The sequence below is a fragment of the Canis aureus genome, chromosome 15 (assembly GCF_053574225.1).
Source record: "Canis aureus isolate CA01 chromosome 15, VMU_Caureus_v.1.0, whole genome shotgun sequence".
Taxonomy (NCBI): Eukaryota; Metazoa; Chordata; class Mammalia; order Carnivora; family Canidae; genus Canis; species Canis aureus.
In genome coordinates this window covers 25,017,820-25,043,879 of record NC_135625.1, presented here as the reverse complement: position 1 = coordinate 25,043,879, position 26,060 = coordinate 25,017,820, and the positions used below count along the sequence as shown (strand labels likewise).

Here is a 26,060-nt window from a genome sequence, read left to right as displayed (position 1 = left end):
TCAGCTCTCTGTTTCGTAGTGTCTTCAACTTTAAAATTGGGATAATAATAATGAAGTAAGTACATGTTACTATTAGCTATTATATTTATCATGTTTATACCTGTGGGTGTGGTTATGGGTCCAGGTTGACATAGGGAAGATAGACTTTGTGGAGTATTGAATACACTTTGAGACTATTGGGAAAATAATGTTTTCAGGTCTATATGGTAAATTAGGTAGATTAAATTAATGACTTAATCTGTGGCAGGTTAAGGCTGAGGACATCTTCTCTCCTTTTACTGCATTGTCCTGTACTACAGAGGCTGCAGATTCCAAAAGTACATTTCTGAGACATCTTTCTGCCTAGAACCTTAATCAGTTGACCTTATGATTTGGACTTTCTCAGTAAGGTTTGGAAGGCAGAAATGAGAAGGAGGCAGTCACCCTGCTGGCAAATCTGGTAGTAGAGAGACTTTTTTCTGTAGCCTTGTTTGAGTCTGATCACTAGCTCCAATGGGTATTGAATGGCACTTGCTTTTTCAGTTCCTAACTTTCCTGATTGGGCTGCTTCCCCTGGATGACCAATTCTGCAGGGGTTTCTGGGAGTGCATCCTGGAGACTCAGTGCTGTACTCCTCCTCTCAATGTTGTTCACGCTCAGTGTCCTATATCACACTCTTTCTGCTGATTGGTTGTGGTTTGTGCTTTCTAAGCCTTAATTTTAGTCTAGAGAAGTGCAAAGGAAAGAGCAATGTTATTTGATTTTCCAATGCTGGAAGAGCACAGCTATTAATTTTATGGTCTCATTTGATGCTGTACCTGCAAGTACGTTCCTAGGATTCTTTATTTATCAGCTTGGGCTATGAAGACTATCTTAGCCCTTGTAAGATAGATAGATATTTTCTATATTTATTCATATTTTTCTCAAGTTGACTACAAGAGGGAAATCTGACTATCAATCATGGTATTATTAAGACATATAATTATGTGATGGGACTTGGGTGTCAGGTAATAAGTCATCTTAGCATGGGAAGATTATGGTCTAATTGTTCTGCTGAAACAGTATATGGTGTTTACTATTTTACAGTTGCAATATTCAGTGAATTGAAGGGATTTATAGTGTGGTAATGAAGGAATTACTTAAGTTGGGACCATATTTTTATTTTCATATTTTGATAAGATATCAACTTACGTTTTGAGGGATGGGAAAGAGATTCCGCTAGAAGGGTTAAGTGAGTAGATGCCCATGGTTGAAAATCTAGCTAAGGATTAAAATACTAGATAATATTTGAACAACAACTCTTGCTGTGGGGTTCCTATGTAATAGAACAAGGTGGGCACAGCTGTGCTGATTTGTTGCAGGGTTGAGTAAGATTATCCACGATGACTCTGAAGAGGGTTCTCTCTCCATAGTATATGTCAGTGGTAGCTTGGAGTTGTTCAAATGTACAAGCTAAACAGTTAAGCACATGTCTTTGTATTTTCAAAATCTAGGCTCAGTGGAAGTGCTTACATAGAATAAAACCCATCCCCTCAGATGCAAAAAACTAACTACTGGTCCAAGGGGAGGGAAGGGATTGAAGGTAGGGAAATGTGGTATTAGAATATCTTCACAAATTGAGGTCCAAGGTCTTGTGGGTCTCCTTGGTGAAATGGTAATGAGTATCTACAAGTGAGTAGAAGGCCAAGAATTTTAGTCATACACATTGAGTTTGTGTGGGAGTTGCCAGGACCCAGCTTAACTGAGTCTGTTTCTGTTTAGTTTAGTTTGTTTGCTTTGTTTTTTAGATTCCTCATATAAGTGAAATCTTATGGTATTTATTTTTCTCTGTCTGACTTATTTCACTTAGCATGATACTCTATAGGTCCATCTATGCTGTTGTGAATAGCAAGGTTTTATTTACATGGCTGAGTAACAGTCCATTGTGTGTGTGTGTGTGTGTGTGTGTGTGTGTGTATCTTTTTGAATTCATGTTTTCATCTTAGGGGGTAGATACTCAAAAATGGAATTGCTGGATTATATGGTACTTCTATTTTAAAATTTTGAGGAATCTCCATAGGCTTTCCATGGTGCTACGCAAATTTATATTTCCACCAATAGTACATGGAGCTTCTCTTTTCTCTATATCCTTGCTAAGTCTGGTTATTTCTTGTGTTTTTTATTTTATCCATTTTGGCAGGTGTGAGATAGTACCTCCTTGTAGTTTTAATCTGTATTTCCCTGATGATAAGTGATGTTGAGCATCATGTGCCTATGGGCTATCTGTATGTCTTTTTTTGAACAATGTCTATTCAGGTCCTCTGTCCAATTTTTAAAGATTTTATTATTTATTCATGAGAGACAGAAAGAGAGAGGCAGAGACGTAGGCAGAGGGAGAAGCAGGCTCCCAATGGGGAGCCCAATGTGGGACTTGATCCCAGGACCCTGGAATCACGACCTGAGCTTAAGGCAGAAGCTCAACCTCTGAGCCACCCAGGTGCCCTTCTGCCCACTTTTTAATTAGTTTGTTGTTGTTGTTTTGAGCTGTATGAGTTCTTTATATATATTCTTCATATATATTGGATATTAACCCCATATCAGATACACTATTTACAACTATCTCCTCCTATTCAGTAGGTTCCATTTTTGTTTTGTCGATGATTTACTTCACTGCACAAAAGCTTTGTAGTTTTATGTAGTCCAATTTGTTTATTTTTGCTTTTGTTGCCTTTGTCTGAGGAGACATATCCAAAAAAGTATGGATAACACTTCATGTCAGAGAGTTTACTGCTTATGTTTTCTTATAGGAATTTTAAGATTTCAGGTCTTACATTTAAGCCTTTAGTCAATTTTAAGTTTATTTTTGTATTTACTGTAAGAAAGTGGTCCAATTTCATTCTTTTCCAGGTAGCTATCCAGTTTTCCAGTACTTTTATTGAAGAAATTTCTTTTCAGTGTATTTCTTGCCTCCTTTATTATAAATTAATTGACCATATAAATGTGGGCTTATTTCTCTATGTATTCTTTTCCAATGATCTTTGTATGTTTTTGTGCCAGTATCATACTGTTTTGATTACTATAGCTTTGTTGTATAGTTTGAAATCTGGCAGGTTTGGCAGATGGTACCTCCAAACCTCCAGGAGGTACCTCCAGGTTTGTTCTTTCTCAAGATTGCTTTGGCTATTCAAGGTCTTTTGTGGTTCCATAACAATTTTAGGAATATTTATCGTAGTTCTATGAAAAATGTCATTGGTATTCTGATATGGATTGCATTAAATCTGTAGGTTGCTTTGGGTAGTATGGACATTTTAACAACATCACGTCTTCTAATTAATTAGCTTTGTATTTTTTTCCCATTTATCTGTGCTATCTCCAATTTCTTTCATCCATGTTTTCTAGTTTTCAGAGTACAGGTCTTTTACCACCTTTGTTATATTTATTCTTAAGTATTTTGTTCTTTTCGGTACAATTGTATATAAGATTGTTTTCTTAAATTCTCTTTCTTATAGCTCATTATTAGGGAAACAAAACAGATTTCTATATGTTGATTTTTTTTAATCTTGCACTTTTACTGAATTCATTTATTCTAAGTTTTTTTGGTGGAGTCTTTAGGGCTTTTTATATATCTGCAAATAGAGTTTTACTTCTTTCTTACCAATTTCAATGTCTTTTATTTTTTTCTTGCCTAGTTGCTGAAGCTAGGACTTTCAATGCTTCATTGAACTAAAGTGGTGAAATTGGACATCTTTGTCTTGTTATTAATCTTAGAGGAAATCTTTTAGCTTTTACCCGTTGAGTATGATGTTAGTGTTGGTCATATATGGCCTTTATTATGTTGAGGAATATTCCCTCTCTACACATTTTGTTGAGAGTTTTGGAATGGATTTTGAATTTTGTCAAATACTTTTTCTGAACCTATTGAGATAATTATATGATTTTTATCCTTTGTTTTGTTAAAGTGGTGTACCATGTTGATTGATATGCAGATGTTAAACCATCCTTGCATCCCTGGAATGAGTCTCACTTGGTGATAGCATATGATTCCTTTAATGTATTCTGAATTTGGTTTGATGATATATTTTTGAGTATTTTTGCATCTATGTTCATCAGTGATAATGGCCTATAATTTTCTTTCTTTCTTTCTTTCTTTCTTTCTTTCTTTCTTTCTTTCTTTCTTTCTTTCCTTTTTATTTTCCCTTTCTCTCTTTCTTCTTTCTTTCTTTCTTTCTTTCTTTCTTTCTTTCTTTCTTTCTTCCTTCCTTCCTTCCTTCCTTCCTTCCTTCCTTCCTTCTTTCTTTTCTTTTCTTTTCTTTTCTTTTCTTTTCTTTTCTTTTCTTTCTTTCTTTCTTTCTTTCTTTCTTTCTTTCTTTCTTTCTTTCTTCTTTCTTTATTTCTTTTCTTCTTTCTTCTTCCTTTTTTTGTAGTATCTTTGTCCAGTTTTGTTATCAGGGTATACTGGCCTTGCAAAATGAGTTTGGAAGTATTCCTTCCTCTTCAACTTTATGGGAATAAGCTGAGAAGGGTAGATACTAACTCTTTAAATGCTTGGTAGAATTCACCTGTGAAGCCATCTGGACCTTGACTTTTATTTGTTGGGAGTTTTTTGATTACTGATTTAATTTCATTACTAGTGATCATTCTATTCAGATTTTTATTTTTTTTTATTATTCAGTCTTAGAAAATTGTACATTTTTAGAAAGTTATACGTTTCTTCTAGGTTATCTAATTTCTGTAGTATTGGCTGTAATTTTTCTTTCATATCCAATTTTATTTATTTGGGCTTTCTCGCTTTTTCTAGATGAGTCAAGCTGAAGTTTTGTTAAGATCTATAAAGAACTTCTTAAACTCAACACCAAAGAAACAAACAATCCAATCATGAAATGGGCAAAAGACATGAACAGAAATCTCACAGAGGAAGACATAGACATGGCCAACATGCACATGAGAAAATGCTCTGCATCACTTGCCATCAGGGAAATACAAATTTTTTAAATCTTTTCAAAGAACCAGGTCTTAGTTTCATTGATCTTTCCTATTTTTTGTGTTTGTTTTATTTATTTTCACTCTGATCTTTATGCTTTCTTCCTTTTAAATTTGGTTTAAAAACCAAGTTTGTTAGTCCTTATTTACCAGTTCCTTATTTACCAGTTCCAGTTCCTTTACCAGTGTAAATTTAGATTGTTTATTTGGGAATTTTCTTATTTCTTGAGATAGGCCAAATCATGAAAATTTCCCTCTTAGAACTGTTTTTGCTGCAAAATTTTGGAAAATTTTATTTTCATTTTCAGTTGTCTCAATGTATTTTTAAATTTTTCTTTGATTTCTTCATTGACCCATTGGTTATATGTTGTTTAGTTTTCATGCATTTGTGTTTTCCCCAGTTTTTTTCTTGCTATTGATTTTTGTTTCATATTGTTGTGGTTGGAAAAAATGGTTGATATGATTTCAGTCTACTTTAGTGTATTGAGAGATGTTCTGTGGTCTAACATATGATGTATCCTAGAGGATATTTCATGTGCATTCACAAAGAATGTATTCTGTATATTTAGATGGGGTGTTCTTCATGTTTCTCTTAAGTCTATCAGTCTAATGTGTTGTTTAAGGTCAATGCTTCCGTATTGATTTTCTCTTTGGAGAAAATCTATTGATCTATTGATGTATGTATCTATTGATGTAAGTTAGGTATAGAAGTCCCCTAGTATTATTGTATTGCTCTCTATTTCTCCCTTTACTTTTGTTATTAATTACTTTATATATTTAGGTGCTTCCATGTTGTATGCATAAAAGTTAAAACTGTCTTCCAGCTCACTTATCTGTGCTCCTATTTCATCTATTCTGCTGTTGAACCCCTCTAGGATATGATTCAGTTCAATTATAACTTCTGTTTGCTACTTTCTTATATTTTTTATCTTGTGTAGAACTTCTTGGTTATTCATCTGTTCTTCAAAACCAGTGAGCATTTTTATGACCATTACTTTCAACTCTTTATCAGACAGGTTGCTTATCTCACTTCATTAAGGTCTTTTTCTGGGGATTTGCCTTGTTCTTTGGTTTGGAACATAGTGCTCTGTCTCCTCATTTTGCCTTTCTCTCTGTGTTTGTCCATTTATATTAGGTGAAACAATCATCTCCCTCAGTTTTGAAGGAGCAGTCTTATGTAGAAGCTGTTCTGTATGGCCCAGAAATGCAATCTCCCTTGTCACTAGAGCCAGGAATTCTATGGGAATCTTTCAAATGGGCTCATGTGCCCACTGGGCTGTAATAGGGCTGCAGTGACTACACTGGGTAGATGGCACTTGGTGTGCTTATCTGTTCTGGTTATGGCTTGGGTGCTAGGCAGGAATGGCATGGTGCAGAGTGCTCAACCAGCCCAGATATGGTATGGGGGTACAGAGCATGCCTTCTAGTACTAGCAGGCTAGAAGGAAGATTCCAAAGTGGCACTTATTCGTTCTATCACCAACAAGGTAGGATGAGATGCAACAATGGCGTCTGCCAGTATTTTTTTCCCTTATAAAGATGTATTTATTTGTTTAATTTTAGAGAGAGGAGTGGGGGGGGAGTGGGGAGAATCTCAAGCAGACTCTGCCCTGAGCACAGAGCCTGATGCAGGGTTCAATCTCACTACCGTGAAATCATGACCTGAGCAGAAACTGAGAGTTTGGACACTTAACCAACTGAGCCACTCAGGTGCCCCTACTACTTTTATCCTTATATAAGTCCCTACAGGTTCCTGTCCCTTTGGCAGCCAATTTAAAATGAGTTAGTGGGTTTCTTTTGATTGTGGTCTAGGTGCTTTTAAGTCTGTTTATTTTGCACTGTGTCTCAGGGTGAGTGGGTTTGTATGTAAGCCCTTTAAGGGTGGGGTCTTTATTCTTTGTGGTTCTCCTGATATTAATCCTGTTGAGTTTTAAAACCAGACATATTGAGGGCTTGTCTTTTCAGAACAGGCCACCAGTGTGAGGTGCCTTATTGGACCATAATCCCTTTGCCCCTTAAGGGGGAGTTCCATATTTTGGGATCTCTCCCAATTGCAGGGTCACCACACCATGTCTGGAGGAAGATCCTGGGTAAGGCTGTCTCTGCCTCTTCCATCCTTCTTGATGAGTCTCTTTTGTCTTTTGTTGTGGGGGCTGTTAACCTAGTTCTTAGGTCCTTTTCAGAGTAAGATTATTGTATGTAGCTATAAATTTTTTGTGTCTATAGGAGAAGGTGAGTTTAAGGTCTTCCTTTGATGCCATTTTGAACCCCTTACTATCTCATTTGTATATTTGATCTTCTCAAAAGACTAGACTTTCATTTTCCTGTTGGAGTGGAAATCTAGACATCTGTTTTTAGATAGGCTTCTAAACATTCGTCCACCTTCACCTCCACTTTGGAGCTATATGGTTCCCCAGATCTCTAAGGGTATTGCAATTTTAATCAAATTGTTGATTGGCTTTCTTTACTACTGACTGAGGAGTTGTCTCTCTTTGGTCCATCAATCAATTACCACATGACCCTCTGCTTTCCAGCTCTGGTCTTTTCCATCCTTGTAGGTCTTGGCCCTGAAAAGTTCCTGTACTGATGTTTTTTTTTTTATTTTTTATTTTTTAATTTATTTTTATTTTTTTATTTTTATTTATTTATGATAGTCACACACACACACACACAGAGAGAGAGGCAGAGACACAGGCAGAGGGAGAAGCAGGCTCCATGACACAGGCAGAGGGAGAAGCAGGCTCCATGCACCAGGAGCCCGACGTGGGATTCGATCCCGGGTCTCCAGGATCGCGCCCTGGGGCAAAGGCAGGCGCCAAACCACTGCGCCACCCAGGGATCCCCTGTACTGTTTTAGTGGAATTTTGAAAGAGAATGAAATTAGGTATGTGGAATCTTAGTTTCTTTCCTAAGGCTGTTTCTTGGTCCTGAAAGGAGGTAGCTACATCTCCCATTCAGAAAGCCTCCCTTCTGTCCTGGAGAATGTGGGATTTGGTGGCCTATGGGCTAGTGAAGAATCAGATTTTTATTCATAGCTGTATTGTTCTCTGAGACTCAGTCTGCCTTATGGGGTCAAGACTAGTTTTCCAACAACAGGGCCCCAATGCTGAATCTTGTCACTGTCATCGTCGACTTCTTCTTCTTCTTCTTCTTCTTCTTCTTCTTCTTCTTCTTCTTCTTCTTCTGTATCCATCCTTTATTCTATGACCATGTGCAACCCTAGTTAGTCCCCTATCTCAGATAACCTGAATTGAATGCTTGCTTCCCTGAGGTTCCCAGAGCTTATTTTCTGGAGAACTTAAATGGGCCTAGAACTCCTAGAAATTTTTCTATGCCACTATCATATTTACCATTCTTTTACTTCCTCTCCAGATGATGGGTTACCTACTTTACTAGATATTTTTCAAAGACTAATAAAGCTGTAAAATGCATTATACCTTAAAACCTATTTGCTTTCAAGCACTAACTTTCTTACACCTATAGTTCAAAGAGTAATAAAGGTGAAATATTCAGGCAGTATTTTTGACAGAGAGTTTCTTCTTTAGCATCTGTTTATGTAAAGCCACCCTAGGAGAACATTTTAAAATCTTTGTTCTCATTTGAGACCTAATCTAGCTAATTCTATTGGGAGTAAAGTAAGGTAAGAGTACAGAGTTTTTGTGTTCCAAAGAGAAGATGCTGCTTTGACAATTTGGTTCTGCAGGGTTTCAATGTACTGATATTCCAATCTTGCAGAAATCAACAAGATTTCATGGAATTTGAAGTCAATTGAAAGACAGTCTGTTGGAATCATTTCATGAATTCAAAGCATTCAGAGAAAAAATGTTTGCTTAGCTACGGTGATTGAGAAATTGAAGGAAGCTAGAGTAGTATGTCATGCTTGGTTATGTGCTGCTCTGATGCCAGTTCAGAGTAAAAGCTGAACTTTGTTTTTGAAAGCCACCATGGAAAGTGGAAACATTGACTGTGGATTGCTGAGTGGTGGAGTATTATTTTCTTTTTCAGAAATAGAAGCATCCTTGCTTTAGTGGGCAAGGGAGATAGCATCAATCCTTACTATTGTAATAGAGCTCAGTTGCTTTCTTTTTTTTAATTTTGAAAGAGTAAATATTTAAATAGGTAATACAGAAAAATTATTGCCAGTTTTCTTCCATGGGCCATGGTTAGGAGTTAAAAGAGAGAGGCAGAATTTGCATATGGAGAAAAAAATATTATAGGAATTATATGTAATTCTTTTAAAGTAAGGACATTGAAATTCTTGATTTGCAATTGGCCAAATTGAGCAAACTTTTCTCTGAAAAGCCATTTTAAGAGAAAAAAATTATGAATTTTCTTAAGCCCTGTGATTAGAGTGTAATATGTATTTATGTTCCCCCCAGGCGCCACACAATAAAAATGGTTAAAACCTTTAGTCCTTTTAGTAGTTCACAGTTTTATTGCCAAAGTTATTTTGTAGATTTTATGCTTAAAGCAAGGTCAGTGTATTGCACTGTATAAATTATTCTAAGTAATTGCTCAGTTATTTTATAGCTTAGTCACAGGATTTTTTCATTATTAAACGTAGCCTTTCCTTTAAAGTTAGGATGAGAAGGGCAATATAAATCACAGGGCAGCTTGCCATTGGGGGTTTTAGTTTTACCTGTGATAAGGGTTTAATAACAATCTGGCCCAGACACCAGTTCCCTCTCAATTACCTTTCCACATGGGCATTAGTTCACACTGTTTATTAAAAACTCCCCTTGTAGTTTTTAAATGGAGTGTTTCAGATTAATGGCCCCCATGGAGTTTAACTTCATTGCACTTCATTAAAGCTAGATTGTACAAAAGGTTACTTCAATTAAATCCAGAACGCGACCTTAAATCTGTATAGATTTTTTCAGAAAATGTGATAAAATTGCTCTGCCAATCCTTTGAGATTAACAAGGCAACATCCCTTTCAGTAACTGAAGTGAAAAACTTGTGAGCCTGTTCTGAATTTTCATATTGCTATACATTTGGATTTTACAAAATTAGAAATCAATCCATGGAAAGAGTCTGGGTTAAAAATGGATCAAGTTACTGGAGAACAGACCCACCACGTGGGACTAGAGAGTTTGTGAAACCTTTAGTTATGCTTGAATAGATGCTGTAAGTCTGGTACTTTAGAAAAAAATATTTTTGTTTCCCACGTAATAAAAATATTTTTCTAAATAGCTTGGCTTGTGTCTTCCAGCACAGAAAGCAATATAAAATTCTCTGAGAGGTTTTTCTCCCTTGACTATTCCAAACTGTAAAGCATAGCTTGTGGCAGTTCCTAACCATTGTTTCCTCTGAAAATTCATGGTAATTGGAAGCATTAATTACCCATCCTACACCCTGAGAATGTAGCCTCATTATCTTGAGGCGATGTGTGAATGGATGCTCATTAACACCATAAGTCAATAGCTCAATTTTATCTTTTTGTGGGTTTCAGATGACTCTGTGAAACCAGCCCAGATCTATTTTCTCCTCTTTTTGGATAGATGAGATGTGAAAGTAGTACAGTCTCTCAATCAGTAGTTGTATCATGCTTATAATTTTAAGAACTCTTATATTATAAATAATTTTAAAAATGCTATTGATTTTTACTCTTAAAAGAAGTTAAATTGAAAATTACTAAATGATACTGTTATTCTTAGTCCTTGTATGTCAGAGCTATGGAATTTCTTCCTATACCTGAATTTGTATTTTTGTTGTTCTGTTGTTTTTAGCTAGTATCTTTTGCTTTTCATCTAGTTTTTGTCCACTTTCTATGACTAAAAGTGGCACTTACAAAGGGGATGCAAAATAATCTAAGCATTTATTCAAATATCTCACATATATATCTGACAATATTCACAGCCCATTTATGCACAGTCAGTACTAACCAAAGAGAGAAGAGGTGATGTTATCTGAGGAAAATGACACAAAAACACTTTGACTGGATATACTCACATATAAGTAACTTCTTTGGGTGAAGACACTGAAGCACTGAGTTTAAATATGATATTGTATGAAGGGTGGCTGAGCCATTAAATGATTACCACTAATTAACAAGTTAGTTTATTAAACTAGCATGTTACCCATTTGGACCCTCAGGGAATAATCAGAGAATGGATATATTATATTTTGACTTAAAGAAATTGGAAAGTAGGGAACATGGGCTACTGTAAAAAGAAAAGCCCCACCTTGGAGTCATAGTGGGATAAGGATTTCTGGGCAACCAGAAGAGAGCATGAGGACCCCGAACACCAGATATTTGAAGTGCTAAAATAAGGGATAGGAATTTGAAGTGAGCTGAAAGCAAACTTTTTTATTTTAGAATTTGGTTTTGGGCCATCCTTACATACTGTAGGTTGGCTGTTCTCAAAGCGTGGTTTGGAGAACCTTGAAAATTCGTGGATCCAGGAAGTCAAAAATTTCACAATAATATCTAGAGCTCCTTTGCTCTTTTCACTCTTGTTCTCTTCCAAATATACAGAGTCATGTTACTATAACAGACTGACTAGAGAAGCGGATGGGAGGATTTAGATGACTTCTACTAAGCAAGATTAAAGAAATGTGAAAAATTTGAAAGTAATGAGCTCCTCTAACTACTCTCCTTTTGTTTTGGAAGATATTTTTCATAAAAATATGTTACTTATGTTAATATATATTAAACTTATTATTGTTATAAACTGAATTAATAAGTATTTCAAAAATTATTAGTTTTAACTATTAATTTTGATTTTAATATAGTAAATACCAGTAAGTAGAAATTAAATAAACAAAAGCTCTTTGAAGTATTTAACTTTTGAGTTGTATGGACTTCTTTTTTTATTTTTATTTTTTAGAGAAAGAGAGGTAGGGAAAAGGGCAGAGGGAGAGGGAGAGGGAATTTTAAGCAAGCTCCATGACCAGTACAGAGCCTGATGCAGGGCTTGATCTCATGATACTGGATCATGACCTGAGCTGAAATCAAGAGTCTGATGTTCAACCCACTGAGCCACCCAGGTACCCCACATGTAATGGGCTTCTGATCAAAATGTTTATGAGATATTCTTCTAGGTGATGAATAGACTCCTCCATACTATAGTTTGTCCTATCAAGAACTGTCTGTATGGAATGCTGGCACTTGGAATTTTGAAGTCCTGGAAATATCTTTATGCATGTACTTCTCCAAATATGGGGGGCAGAGGAGGGCAGAAAACATTTGCTGAATGGCTTTCTTTTATCACTAGAGTAAATACAAAGAAAGATGTTTGTGACTGTGGGGGTGGTAGGGAATAAGTAAGAAATAGGAGAATTAAAAAGATTTTGAGTGTGTTAAACAGGCTTACTCCTCATTTTTTTTTTTGGTGTAATAATTAGAATATTTAGCCACTGAAAAGATTTTAGAGTGAAATATCAATTTGTATCAGACTTAATTAAAATTGAAAAAGAATGTTTGGAAATATAATGTCTCAAATGAGTATGGATGAGCAGTTACAAGTTGTGACCTGCCAGTTGAGAACTGGAAATAATTGGGATTCCTTGCATTGCTATGAGGCATGGAGGTGGGCATTGTGTAGTGATGTGCTGAGTGACTAGAGCAAACAGCAAATGGAGCAAAGCCAGCTCATAAAATTGATAATTAGAATTTAGTAGTACTATTGAGAAAAATTTTGCCATATGATTAAGCTGCCCAATTCAACTGACTAGACTAGTGGCTTTACTTTCAGGTAGGAATCAATTGGAAAATCCCACTAAAGGACTGTGATTGCTTTGGTTGGGATCATATGCCCAATCCTTGATCAGTGAGCAGAAACCAGGTGGAGTATGATTACATCAACTTCCACTATGTCTGTACAGGATGGAGAGGCAGAGGAAATCGTTCTCCCCATGAAGTGATGTCTTATTTGCAGAATAAAGGAGAAGCACAGGGTAGAAAACAAGCAAACAACTTTAGTCAAGTCCTAAATAACTTTGCAATTGGATTCTTATAATAATTTCTTTCACTGGTCTTTCCCCTTTAGTTATTCCCATCATTGCCAGATCAATAATCAATCTAAACCCATTAAATCATAACAACTTTGAAATTTATATGCTGTACGTTAGATCTCCTGGACTATTTATCTACTGGTTCCAAGTTTGTACCTTTAAACAATGTCTCCCCAATTCCCTCATCCCTATTTGCCATCATTCTACTGTTTTTATGAGTTCAGCTTGCTAGATTCCACGCATAAGTGATACAAAATTCTCGGAGAGTGATCTTAATTTTCTTGTTTCCAAGTGGTTAGAAGAACATTTTATTGTTTTCCTGGCAACAATTACTATTTGACCTTCACAACAATCCTGTTAGGCGGATAGGGCAAATGAATCATACCCAATAAATAGATAAGGAAATTGGGGCTTAAAGCATTAGAAAATTTGTCCAAATTCACACATAGTGATTAAATAAACCAGTATTCAAATTAAGATATTCTTAATTCAGGCTTGCCTGTTGAAGATCATTTCTTTACATCAACTAGAACACATGGCAAAGTGCTGGTATTATAGGTGCTGAATGTGTATTTATTTGAAAATGAATGAAAATACTTCTATGTAAACAAAGTGAAACAACTTATTAGTACCATGAGGCAACATTCACTAGGAAAGAATAGGATACAGACTTTTTGTTCCTCACTGATAACTCTGTCAAGCTACTAAACTAATTTCAGTTTTATGATTTGGAAAATGAGCATCATAATTCTTCTTGATGTGAATTAAGGTGTGACTGGACCATGAAGATTCAAGAGAGTTTATTGGAATGGTCATGAGTCATAGTCATAGGGATGAGAGTTTAGGAAGATAAAAAGCAGGAAGATTAGGATCACAACCAAGGCTTTCAAGGTCATACCGTTATAATGGAGGTGAGAACCTTGGATAGATCCCTGATCTACAGCAACTATAATTGTTAGAAAACCTTCCAGGTTAACATCTTTTATTTACATTTAGGCTTTCCTGGGTGACCTCTCACCCAGTTAGAATCCTGTGGTGTTGGTATTAATTTCTGAGTTTGGAGGAAGAGCATATCAATGAGGTACTCATTTGCAAATATTAGAAACCAATTTTGGCTAATTTAAGTTTAAATTCATTAGAAGTGATATTAGAAGAATCAGTTACAAGTCTTGAGAACCATACTCAAAATATCCAGGAGCCCAGTGAAACCAGGAAGCTTTGAATAGCTGCTTCCTTGATGCCGCTGTGCTATCAATGCCACTGTTACAATGGCTACAATCCTCCTAGCTTTGCATCACTTTCTCAAGATCCTAGGCCTGGGCAGAAGCTCTGATTGGTCAAGCCTTGGTTATGTGCCTCTGCTCAGCTCCTGGGAGCAAAGAGATCAGATGTCTGCTCTCTCTTTGACTTCTGTAATGGGAAACGTTCCAATTAGAAAATGTGGGCACTGCTTTTTAAGTTTTATTTATTTTGACTATTCTTTTCTCTGGACTTCAAAAATTCCCACTCTTTTAAAAGCTGGGTGGGCTCTGGAGTCAGCCTTGACCTTTGTCTTTCTATTTCTTACCACTTACTACCTACCAGGTTATAAAAGTTGTAGCTAAGGTTCATTGAGTTTGGCAAAAATCCAATGGTTACAACTCAGTTTTGGTCTTAGTGCTCTGCTTACTTTCCAGGTCTCTGGTTTGACTTAGGTTTATAATTCTTAATATTTTTTACTTTCTTGCCAGCTCACCAGTGTACTTTAAAAAGGTTTAAAGATATTGTGCCTATTATATTACCAGTATGCCTATCTAGTATTTCTATAACCATACACAGAGAAATAGGAGTTAGGACTAGTTCTTTGTAATTGCTGTGTTAAAAAGAATAAAAATATGTGTATGGGAGATAGTGAAAAAAATGATTCCTGGATGTGAAAGAAGGAGGAGGGAATATATTTAAATAAACATGTTCAGGTGATGAATCAATCAACAGGGCCAAAGGGCTATTAATCAATGCACAGTAGACAGAGCCTAATATATACATCATGACATACTTTATTTGAAGTATTTATTGTGAGCCTGGTATTTCTTCAATTTACGTACTTCTTTATAGAATATTATCCCAGGTACACATAGACTTGTGAGATGAAAGAAGCAGATGGTAAAAATCTGAATATAACAACCATATCAAACCAATAGTATGCATTGGAGTTTAGTGCCATTTATGGAATCAGCTTCTGGCTGAATTCTCAGCATATCTCAGCTCTGAGGCCTAAGTAAACCCCCCAGGTAGATCTTCATGAAGAGAGCCATGCTGAAGTCAAAATGGGAGTCCTAAAGTTAACTTTCTTTAATGACAACTAGAAGATCAATGGGAAGAAATTGTTTCTATTCCTATAAGCGGTAGGATTGAATTTGGTCACCTTTCACTAAGTTAAAAAAGTCTAGTTAATGGAGTGTATTGATGAAGAAAAACACAATTACACATGTTGTTAAATTGTTCTGAACCTGCCATAATGGCTTCAGAGGAACCCTTGACTCAACTCCCATCTCTAATTCGCCTGTTGAATATGTCAATGTAGGCATGCTCTCTTGTGTAAGCCTGAACTGCCACACAAACTCTTCATGCCTCTGTTTCCCTCATACTGTATTTTGTAAACTTGTCGTGAGACTTAAAGTATTCATAAAACTTTTAGATATTATGTAGAATACCTAATTGATGCTAATTGATACAATACATTGATTCTAATGTAGGATTAATTTTTCATAGTTCTGCCACTTAAATTATATGATCAACTTGAGCAGTACACAACATATAGTATTAAATTGCACTATTGAAGCTGCCAAAGGTCAAATAAATACCTTTCCTCCTGTAATACGTGCAATCATGTTTCATTTAACCAGCGATATGGGAACATATAAATGACTTTTTCAGGTTATTGAAAGTTACCCCCTAAAGAACTTTAACTTTTTCAAATTTTAACTTGTTTGAATGAAAAGATTGAAGAATTGCATGGCTCACCTCCTGAATTTAAAGATAAAAAGCATAAAGATTAATCAAATCCATGTTGCCATCACACAGATGTTCCTTTTATAAATATAGAATATTGAATACAATTTAAAATTTATAAAATTACCTCCTATTATTAGCATAAACACTATTATTACAGCCTTCGGTGTGATGAAATATACAAAGAAGATTGTGGAGTACGTGGATGAATCAAAATTTTATTTACATGCTTGTAGAAAATATGGAAAACATAAAGAAGAAAGTAAAAATGACCTCACTAGGTCACTAGAACCTCACTAGGCAGACATAATCATTAATTCTTAATAAATTAATATGTTATTGTCTATATGCTTTTCTAGTACTTTCTTAACTTTTTAACATATCGTGAACATTTTCTAATAGCCTTTGATTGTCTTAATTGACTTACATTCTAATGATCACAGAATATTCTATTGTATGGTGGTATCTTTATTTTCTTAATCTCCCATTGGTTGACATTTATATTTTCCCAGTATTTAGCTATTGTAACCAATGCTGTAGTGAATATCTCTGTGCATGAATCTCAATGGACATCTTAATCAATTAACATATTCAGCAAGACTTCATGGAGCACTGACAACATGTTGGGCAATATTCCAGGTGTTTGGGATACAAAAGAGAATAAGCCTTGCCCTCGTAGAATTTATATTCTAGTAGGTGGAGACTGACAATTAAAGCTGTAACCCATTGTAACTACTTTCAGATGATAGTGATGTTTTGTGAAGCAGTGATTCACAAATTTTTTGTTGTCAGGATTCCTTTACATACCTTAAAATTATTGAGGACTCGTAAGAGCTTTTGCTTTTATGGGTTATAACTATCTATATTTATTATATTAGAAATTAAACTGAGAAATTAAAAAACTTTATTAACCCATTTAAAAATGATGAGCCCAATATACTTTAAAATACTATTTTTATAAAAATAACTATATTTTCCAAAAAATCAGTGAGAAAAATTGTTTTACATTTTTGTAGAATTTTTTAATGTTTGAGTAACAGATGGCAGCTGGATCACATATCTTTCTACATGTAGTCTGTTGTGATAAATTGTTTTAATTGTATAAGAGAAAACTCAGCCTCATATAGATATATAATTAGAAAAAGGAGTATTTTAATAACTTTTTCACCTATTTATGGACATTCTTCTTTGATAATTCACCAAAGCTTGACTAGTAAAAGCTTCTTAAAAGTTAATTACAATATAGAATCTGAAGTTATATCGATAAACTTTCATCCTATTATATTAAAACTCACTGTTGTGTCTTGAATGTTGAATGGATTTGTTATACATGCGTGATTTTGTAATATTACATATTAGTCATTTTGAAAATATTGGTTATGACTTATGCATATCTTCCAAATATTGTTCCGCTTTAAAATATAATACTCCAAAATCACATTCATTTCTCTCATCACCAATATCATTAGAAAAGTCTTGAAGTATCAGAAGCTTTCATGCTGGAAATGTATTGTTGGCAATAAACACTCTCCTTGAAGTCACAGACCCACTTCATTTAATTTTTGTGAACATGTGTTTGAAATTCTCAAGTCTGAACAACAATAGTTTATCTGCCATTCTTTCAACTAAAAATGTTTCCTTGGAAAACACTGGCTAGCCAAGTTCACAATTCAGACAGTCACACAATGATTTTCTTTAAGGCAATTATCTTAATTAAATGTGCAACAGAAGTGCTTTGTGTTTCTTATTTCATTACATAGAATATTAAAATAACCTTACACAAGGATTGAATTTGATAAAATTGATAATGTATGTTGCATCCTTAAGGCAATCCCTAAGTTCTTCTGAACATGTTTTCCTAATATGAGTGCTTGGAGGTGAAAATACAATGACTATTAGCAGAGTTTGCCGTTTTCTTCCTTGATTTGTGCTAAGTTACCAGCAGTTTACCTGCCATTGCTATTGTAACATCGGTATAAATGTCAACACTGGGAAAAGCAAATGTGTCTTTATATTATTATGAAATAATAGTACTTGCCTAACCCATAAAGGTTCTCGGGGACATCCATGGGTTGGTGGGACCCACACTGAACACTGCTGTTCTGAAGAGCAGCCATAGAGTATAGAGTACCTCTTCCTTCCAAGAAAGGTTTTTTTTTTTTTTTTTTTAAGATCAAGAGAAGCAGTTATTCAAGCATTTGATTTAACTTTCATAGCTCTAACACTAAAAAGAGTTTTTGATAATTATCTCTGTTGGAGTTTAAAAAACAAAATATGCAATAATGAATATTTAAAAGAATAAGTGTAGCAACAATAACATAATTTATTGGGTGCTTACTATGCTCCAAACACTGTTGTCAAACTTTGCATATGCTTCGCTTAACACACACAGCAACCTTTCAATAGGTAGGTAGTTTCTTGTTTCTATCTTACAATAAGGAATTTAGGTAGTAATGCAGTTGAATAATTTACTCAAGTTTCTCTTAGCTAGTAAATGGCAAAGCCAAGCACCCAACTCAGTTCTTTTTAAGTCAAAGACCAGCTCTATTCACCACTGCCTAAGGTTACTAATAACATATTTTTTATCCTAATTAAGTGAAAATTTGGCATTCTTCCAGGCACACATATTAGTCGATTGTAGGTTTCTCTAACTATAATCATTCAAGTGTTGTGTCTTCCAGGAAGTCTGTTGTCCACTTGACCTGATTTAAATTTCCCATTTTAGGGCTTTCATAGTTTCATTTATTGCATGTATCACCATTTCCCACTATTACTGTTATTCTTAGCCCTTCCACACTTTCACTAATTATAAGGTCCTTTAAGTCAAATTTAACATCTTGCTCATCTTTTATACTATATAAGTCAAAGTAACCACTGCAGCAATAGTCTCCCATCCACTAACACTTTGTGAGCGTCAATTCAGCTGTGTGATAGACTGCAAATTGCCACAATCCCTTTGCACTTCCTGTCATCAGGAAGTAGAGCATATTTTGCTCCCTGCTGGATCTAGTCTGACCTTGTATTCACTTTGGACAACAGAATGCAGCAGGAGTGATTTGTGCAAATTCCAGGCCTGGGCCTCCAGAGGCTTTGCACGCTTCTGTTTCCTCTAGGAAACCTGCCCAGCCACCATGTGAATAAACTCTATCTAGCCTGCTGGTGAATGAAAGGCCCTGTGGAACAGAGATGAGTCATCCCAGTTAAGCCATCCTAAACCAGTCAGCCCCTGGCCAACCATGCAGCTGATTGCAGTTGTATAAGAGATCAGCCAAGATCAGCTCTATCTGGCCAGTACTGTCAGAGCTACCTTGAGGAAGGTAGCTCAAATTGCCAACTCACAAACTGTAAGCTAAATAAAGGTTGTTGTGTAAATCATGGTTCTGTAGAGAAACAGAACCAATAGGATGTGTATATTTATGTGTGTGTATATATGTATGTGTGTATGACTTTGTAATATATATGTATGTATATAAGACATATATATGTATATATATAGGCTATATGTATATGACATCTCATCTATCTATCATCTATCTATCTATCTATCTATCTATCTATCTATCATCTATCTATCTATCCATCCTACCTACCTATCTACTTATCTATGGGGGGTGTTATTTTAAGGAATTGGTCCATGTGACTGTGGGGCTGGCAAGTTTGAAATCTGTTAGAATAGGCTGGCTGGCTAGAGACCCAGGGAAGAGCTGATATTTCAGCTTGAACCCAAAGGTAACCTAGAGCCAGAATTCCCTCTTCTATAGACTTCAGTGATTTTTTTCCGCTTTCAGTTGATTGGATGATGCCCACCAAGTTAATGGAGGGTAATCTGCCTTACTCAGTGTCTACAGATTTTCATATTAATGTTAATATCACCTAAAAAATACCTTCAAAGTGACAAACTGGTGTTTGACCTAATACCCTGGTTCATTGCCTAGCCATGTTGACACATACAAGTGGCCATCACAATCACCAGGTTTAGAATAGGGAACAAAAACTATCTCATATACTTTGTATCCATCATCTCTTCTAATCTCTTAACTCTGCACATTCACAGTTTTTGGAATTATTCAGCAAAGAGTTGCAAAGTTTAATCATTTCAAGAGAGGAAAATAATTTTATTCTCCATGAAATTTTAAACTTTGAAATATGTATTAATAGAGCAAATAGTTAAAAATGTTGGCAATAGTTTACTATAAACCAACATCCTCTCTTTGTGACTAGTTGAATAAATTATATATCCAAGAGCAAATCAAAGCAAATATGTAGTTGTCTTTCCTGAAAGAGGTTTTGGTTGTTGTGTAGAAAATTCTTCTATTCCTCATCTAGTAAATGTTAATTGACCTCCTTATCTATTCCATGCCAGACCCCATGCTAGACATTCCCTCTCAGCATTAATCTCTGCTCTCCTGGTACAAAAGTAAACTAGAGCATCTTTTTCCCATAGGAATTTATACTTTTCTTAAAACAATTTGCTGTTTTTTATGTTCTGTCTCTATTCTCTGTGTTTAAGTACTTTCACTAGAATAATATGCATTGGCTGTTCTCATGGAAGAAATTGCTCCTTTTTTCCCTCATTCTAAAAACAGTGTAGTATTGAGCTGGTCCAGCACAGGCCTTCTTGCCAGTTCTTTGTTTCTTCATTTTGTTCACAGATCTCTTGAGGCAAGGATTACAAGCAGTGCATTGTTTGTGTTTCTGCCTTTTGGCAGCAAAAAAGGAGTTTAAAAACACTCCAGTATGGGTATTTCCCGTGCCCTGAAATAAAAGAACTAGATGAAAGTGCTACTCACTTGAGATCTGCAAGACTTTCCAACAACAGCTAAGTCTTGGCTTTTGATTCTTCTTTAGTTCTGAAACAAGAGAATCTGCCTTCTTCTTAGAAAATTTCTCATTTGACTGTTAACATTCTAAATACATTCTACTATCTTTGAAGACAAAATTTATGTTAGAACGTAGATAAAATTCTAGGGGCACCTCCATGACTCAGTTGGTTAAGCATCTGCCTTTGGCCCAGGTCATGATTTCAGGGTCCTGAGATTGAGTCATGTGCCAGGCTCCCTGCTCAGTGGGGCGTCTGCCTCTCCCTCTCCCTCTGCCCCTCTCCCTCACTTGTGCTATCTTTCTCTCTCCTCTCTCTCAAACAAATAAAATATTAAAAAAAAGAAAGTAGATATAATTCGGATAAGAACCATTTACAGGATCCTTAATATGTGGTTATGCTGGGTGAACACTTTGCAAACATTATCTAATTTAACCCTTATGACAGTCACATAAATTAGGTATTAAATTAAGGAAAATGAGGCAAAGATATTTACTTAATAAAGTAATTTGTCTAAGGATGCTCAGCTAGTAAGGGGCAGACTGGGCATTAACACTTGAGTCTGACACCAAAGCTCATAGTCCTGATCACTATATTAGTCTGACAAGATTAATAAGCCAGAGCACTGTTTGCGAGGTGGTGGTACAGTTCCAGCTCAGTGGTTAAGAGTGCAGGGCTCAGACCAAGACTGCCTCAGATCAATTATTTGCAGCTTTACTAATGAGGTATTATTGAATTGCTCTGTGTTTCAGTTTCTTTCTCTTTAAAATGAGGATAATGATATGCATTTTCCTGTGGTTGTTACAGGGATTAAATTAATACATGCAAAGTGCTAATACCATTTGGCACATACTAAATGCTCTCTGTTACCTCTTCTTATAAAAATGTATGAATCTTTTTCATCAGGATATCAATTTTTGGGTTTTCTATGCAGCTACATCAATAATCTTATATTTAGTTGTGAGTGACTTTTAAAGTTGTTTCTACATGATACCAGAGGACAAAAAAATACCAGTTCGGAAGCGAGTCAAACCAATTGCCAATTCCATGAAAATATTAGACTCCTTATTTCCTGTTCTGAGGAACAAAAGCAGCAATACCTTTTTTTTCTGAAAGATTTATCTATTTACTTGAAAGAGAAAGACAGAGAGAGAGAGAGACAGAGAGAGAAAACACAAGCAGGAGGGGCAGAGGGAGAAGGAGAGGAGAATACCAAGCTCTATGCTGAGCCCAGAGCTCTATGTGGTGCTTGATCTCAGGACCCTAAGATCTTGAGGCTGAGATCACAGCCCCAGCAGAGACCCAGTGTCCCCCGCCCAACTGACTATGCCAGCCAGGTGCCCCACAACAACACTATAAGATGGCTTTTAAAAAGTCTTTCCATTGGTTGCATGATTATGACAAAGGTAAACTTCAATTTATTAAGAAGAAAAAGGAAGGAAAATCCCTGGGGAAGTTAAGACTTTTTCAGTGTGGTTCCATACCATGCCCTCTCTAAGGGTAATGCAGAAAGTCTTGGAGCAAAATGTGGAGTGGTCACATGATAGGAGTTAGGCATAGTTGTTTTTCTTTTTTTTCCCCCAGGAGTGCCCAAGAGTACCTGTGCATCTTAGACAAATCAATTATTCTATAATTCAATTTTTCCTGTTGTAATTGGTGAATTCAAGTTTTTTACTTAACTGCTGCCTGAGGAGTTCTCAGAACATTTGTGTACTGGGCACCTTCTAAGTGGTTTTGATATATAGAATAGTAACACTGGGCTGGCTGGAGCTTAATCTTTTTTTTTTTTTCTTTAAGAATGTTCCATTTACTAGTAATTTCATATTATTAAATGTGTATATTCTCAAAAGGTAGTTACAGTTTCAACAACAACAACTTTTATTTATACTCCAGAAAACTGGAAAATACAGAAAAGTATTAAAAATAAAATAAAAATCATTGTAACCCCACCATAATGTATATATTGGTGCATTCATCTCCAGTAAAAGGCTTATGTATGTATGTATGTATAATTTTAAACATTGTTTTATTTTTTATTTATTTTTTTTAAAAAAGATTTTATTTATTTATCCATGAGAGACACAAAGAGAGAGAGAGAGAGAGAGAGAGAGACAGAGAGACAGAGACACAGGCAGAGGGAGAAGCAGGCTCCATGCAGGGAGCCCGACTGGGACTCAATCCGGGTTTTCAGGATCAGCTCTGGGCTGAAGGCGGCGCTAAACCACTGTACCACCCGGGCTACCCAACATTGTTGTTTTAAAGTGTTCATGTGGCCAGGTGATTTCTGAAGTTGGATGATAAAATGAAAATTGGTTATTCATGTCAGCCCCAAGAATGGAGTTATGTGGTACTTAATGCTACTTATTTTATCCTTAAGTTAAAAAAAAATATTTTGAGCCAAAATAAAGGTAGAATTTTTTAACTTGAAAGAATACTTCTGAGAGTTGTAAATCAAAATAAGGCTGCATTGCCTGGTAGGACATGGAAGTTGCTGGATGTGACTTCCCAGGAAACCGTGCCATAACTAGAGTGGGAGGCAGAGGGTAGCAGGAGCCCAGGCTGGAGATGGAGATGGAGGTATAGCTGCAGCAGGAGTGGGATTAGATGGAAGGAGGGGGGCATTGTGTGGTGGAAAGAACCTACACTTTTGTACAGATTATAGATTGGAGAAGTCGTTACTACTATTCCTACTACTGGATTTAAAGTTGAGTCTGTAACATACAAGAGCCTTAAAATTCCAAGTCTGGGAGTTAGGAGGAGAGACAAGTATCAGGCCATACTGGGAATGCTATTATTCAAACACAGATGCAATCATCTTGTAGCAGGTAGTTGTGATGGAGACAGAATTGGCATTTCCAAATAAGAGTTAGTTGTCACATTGGAGGAAGAAGAGCTGAGAAAAGCCATTTTAGAGGTGTTTGCAAGTGAACCGACATGGAACAGGCCATGACTCTCTCAGAGATGACAAATTCATTTGAGTTTCTTGTATGGAAGGAGAGCAAAGATGGCAATTATTCAAAACTTCAGCAACCAAAGGCATTGGCCTGATGAGGCAATGGAAAGGTTAGTTGGAACATTAGAGCAGATAGTCATTCAATGAATTCTGGTCCTTTGAAATGAAGACTATATCACATTTCCCTTTAGAAATGTGTTAAGAAAAAAAAAAAAAGAAATGTGTTAAGTGTGCTTCATGCTACTAAATGTTAAAAAAAATGTTAAATGTGTGATTGTTGACACATAGTGAACTGACTGCAATATTTGTAATAAATATAAAGAGTGAGCATTTGGTTGAAAGAGTAACTCATCACAATTGAACCAAATGAATGTCTATTCTGTGTAATGTAAAATCTTTCCTTACTTTCTTATGTTAAGTATACTATTTGTATGGAATTCCTATTCAAATAGAGTCTTATTAAAGAATGTACTCCTATTGGGGAAAAAAAATCCTCCTATTTTTGAATTAGCAGTTGTGGCTTGTTTATATAAATGCTGATAAATAGCTTAGAAAAAACATAAGGCTGTATCATCAAACAATTTAAATAATAATAACATGAAGAGAAGTTGTAATCATGCATAAAAAAAATCATGATTGTATTACTTTCGGTCATGGAGTTTCCTGCTTGGGGTGGCACTTCTAGAGTGGGTGATTTTTGTTCTTTAAGATTTTATTTATTTAGTTGAGAGAGAGAGAGAGCAAATGAGAGAGCCCAAGCAGGGAAGAGAGGGAGAAGCAGGCTCCTCACTGAGCAGGGAGCTCAATGTGGGGCTCAATCACAGGACCCCAGGATCATGACCTGAGCCGAAGGCAGATGCTCAACCAACTGAGCCACCTTGGTGCCCCTAGAGTTGATTTTTGAGGACTGACAACTCTGTGATAAAGACATGAAGCTTGATGTTGGATCCAGCAGTTCAGGTGCTCCTGGGGCACCATCTCCCAGCCCTTGGGGGAATATCTAGCCACCCTGTGGTATAACCCAACATTTTCTATAAAAGATCTTTTTTTTTTCTGTAAAAGATAAGATCTCATATCCCTCACGAATGGATGGAAATGTCAGAATTAGCTGCCCAAATGACAACAGCAGTGAAGTCACAGTTATCATCTGAAGCCACACCTGCCCTGATGCCTGACCAATTCTCAATCCCCTCTTTTCTTGGGCTAACAAGCATAATTGTGCTTAAGGTTAGATTTATGAAAAAGAATTCACTTCATATGTTTTCTCCATAGGCCAAAACTCTTCTGGGTGTCTGTGGAGAAGCTGAAGAACTAACATTTAGAACAAGGCAAGATGGTATCAAACTTCCCCCTTTGGGGCAGTCTGTGATGAAGTCAGTTATGCCAGCTGCCAGTTACAACTTCTACTTGCTTTCCCAGAGCAAGCCAAACCGTTTATTTACCACAATCATAACAGGCGAGCCTATCCATTATGTTTCTAGGATGTCTTAAGAGTTCAGGGCCACTGTGCTCTTCACAGCACACTTCATGTCCGTGATTTGGGATGTCTGAGATACTCTCATAGGCAAATAAATTACAGTGTCAAGTTAATGGTTTGTACTTGAGCTCAGAGAATGATCTGGAAGGTCAGTGCAACAGGTGTGGGCTATCATTGCGTTCAATAGGTTATGCTTCCTTACACAGGGCCTCAACATTGGAACATAAATTTCTGAATGCTGAACATGATAAAGGACAACTTATAACTTTTTGTTTGTTGAAGGTGAGAAACAGACCATGAACACATTTTCTCTACAAGTGCCTCTAATTCTTCCAATCATTTTGACACATAAAGGGAAGAAAGGCGGATGGCAGAGTCAGTAAAGGAGAGCATGGTCTTCTGTCCTGGTTGACTTCTCTGTTCATCTTTAGCCTACTTTCCTATTTGCTGGATGAAATACAGACAGATTCTAGAAACTATATTTGGTAGCAAGTTCAAAGCAAAGAGTATTAACTCTGTGAGGCATGTAAGATAATACCTGGTTTAACACCCTGCTGACAAACAGTCAGGTTTGGACTCAGGAGCAATTGATAACTGGGCTGAAGAGCTGGGTCTACTGTCCTCCAGACCACTAGCCTTTCCATTACGTTGTTTCATCTTTCTGGGATTTAAGCAGAAATGGATTAATTTTCCAATTCATTTATTGTATTCTTTGGCTCTGCGATTTCTTTTTGCCACTTTCTGGTATTGTCTCTGTTGGAGTTCTCACTGTGTTCAGTCATTCTTCTCCTGAGTTCACTGAGCATCTTCGTGACCATTATTTTGAACTTTTTTTTTTAATCAGGTGAAGTATCTCCATTAATTAAGATTTTTTCCTGAGGTTTTATATTATTCTTTCATTTGGAATATATCCCTCTGCTTCTTCAC

At 36.1% G+C, this 26,060-nt stretch overlaps 1 long non-coding RNA gene across 2 annotated transcripts in view; it reads left to right on the top strand.

The window, feature by feature from the left end:
• Nucleotides 1-25,839, top strand: part of LOC144284366 (uncharacterized) — a 28,607-nt gene extending 2,768 nt beyond the window's left edge. The window contains exon 3 of one of the 2 annotated variants that reach the window (XR_013352708.1): nt 24,929-25,839. This is a non-coding gene — a long non-coding RNA (uncharacterized LOC144284366). Of the gene's footprint in view, nt 1-4,756; nt 4,951-24,928 lie in introns of those variants that run through there. The other variant, XR_013352707.1, reaches the window with a different exon arrangement.
• The last annotated feature ends 221 nt before the right edge of the window (nt 25,840-26,060 follow it).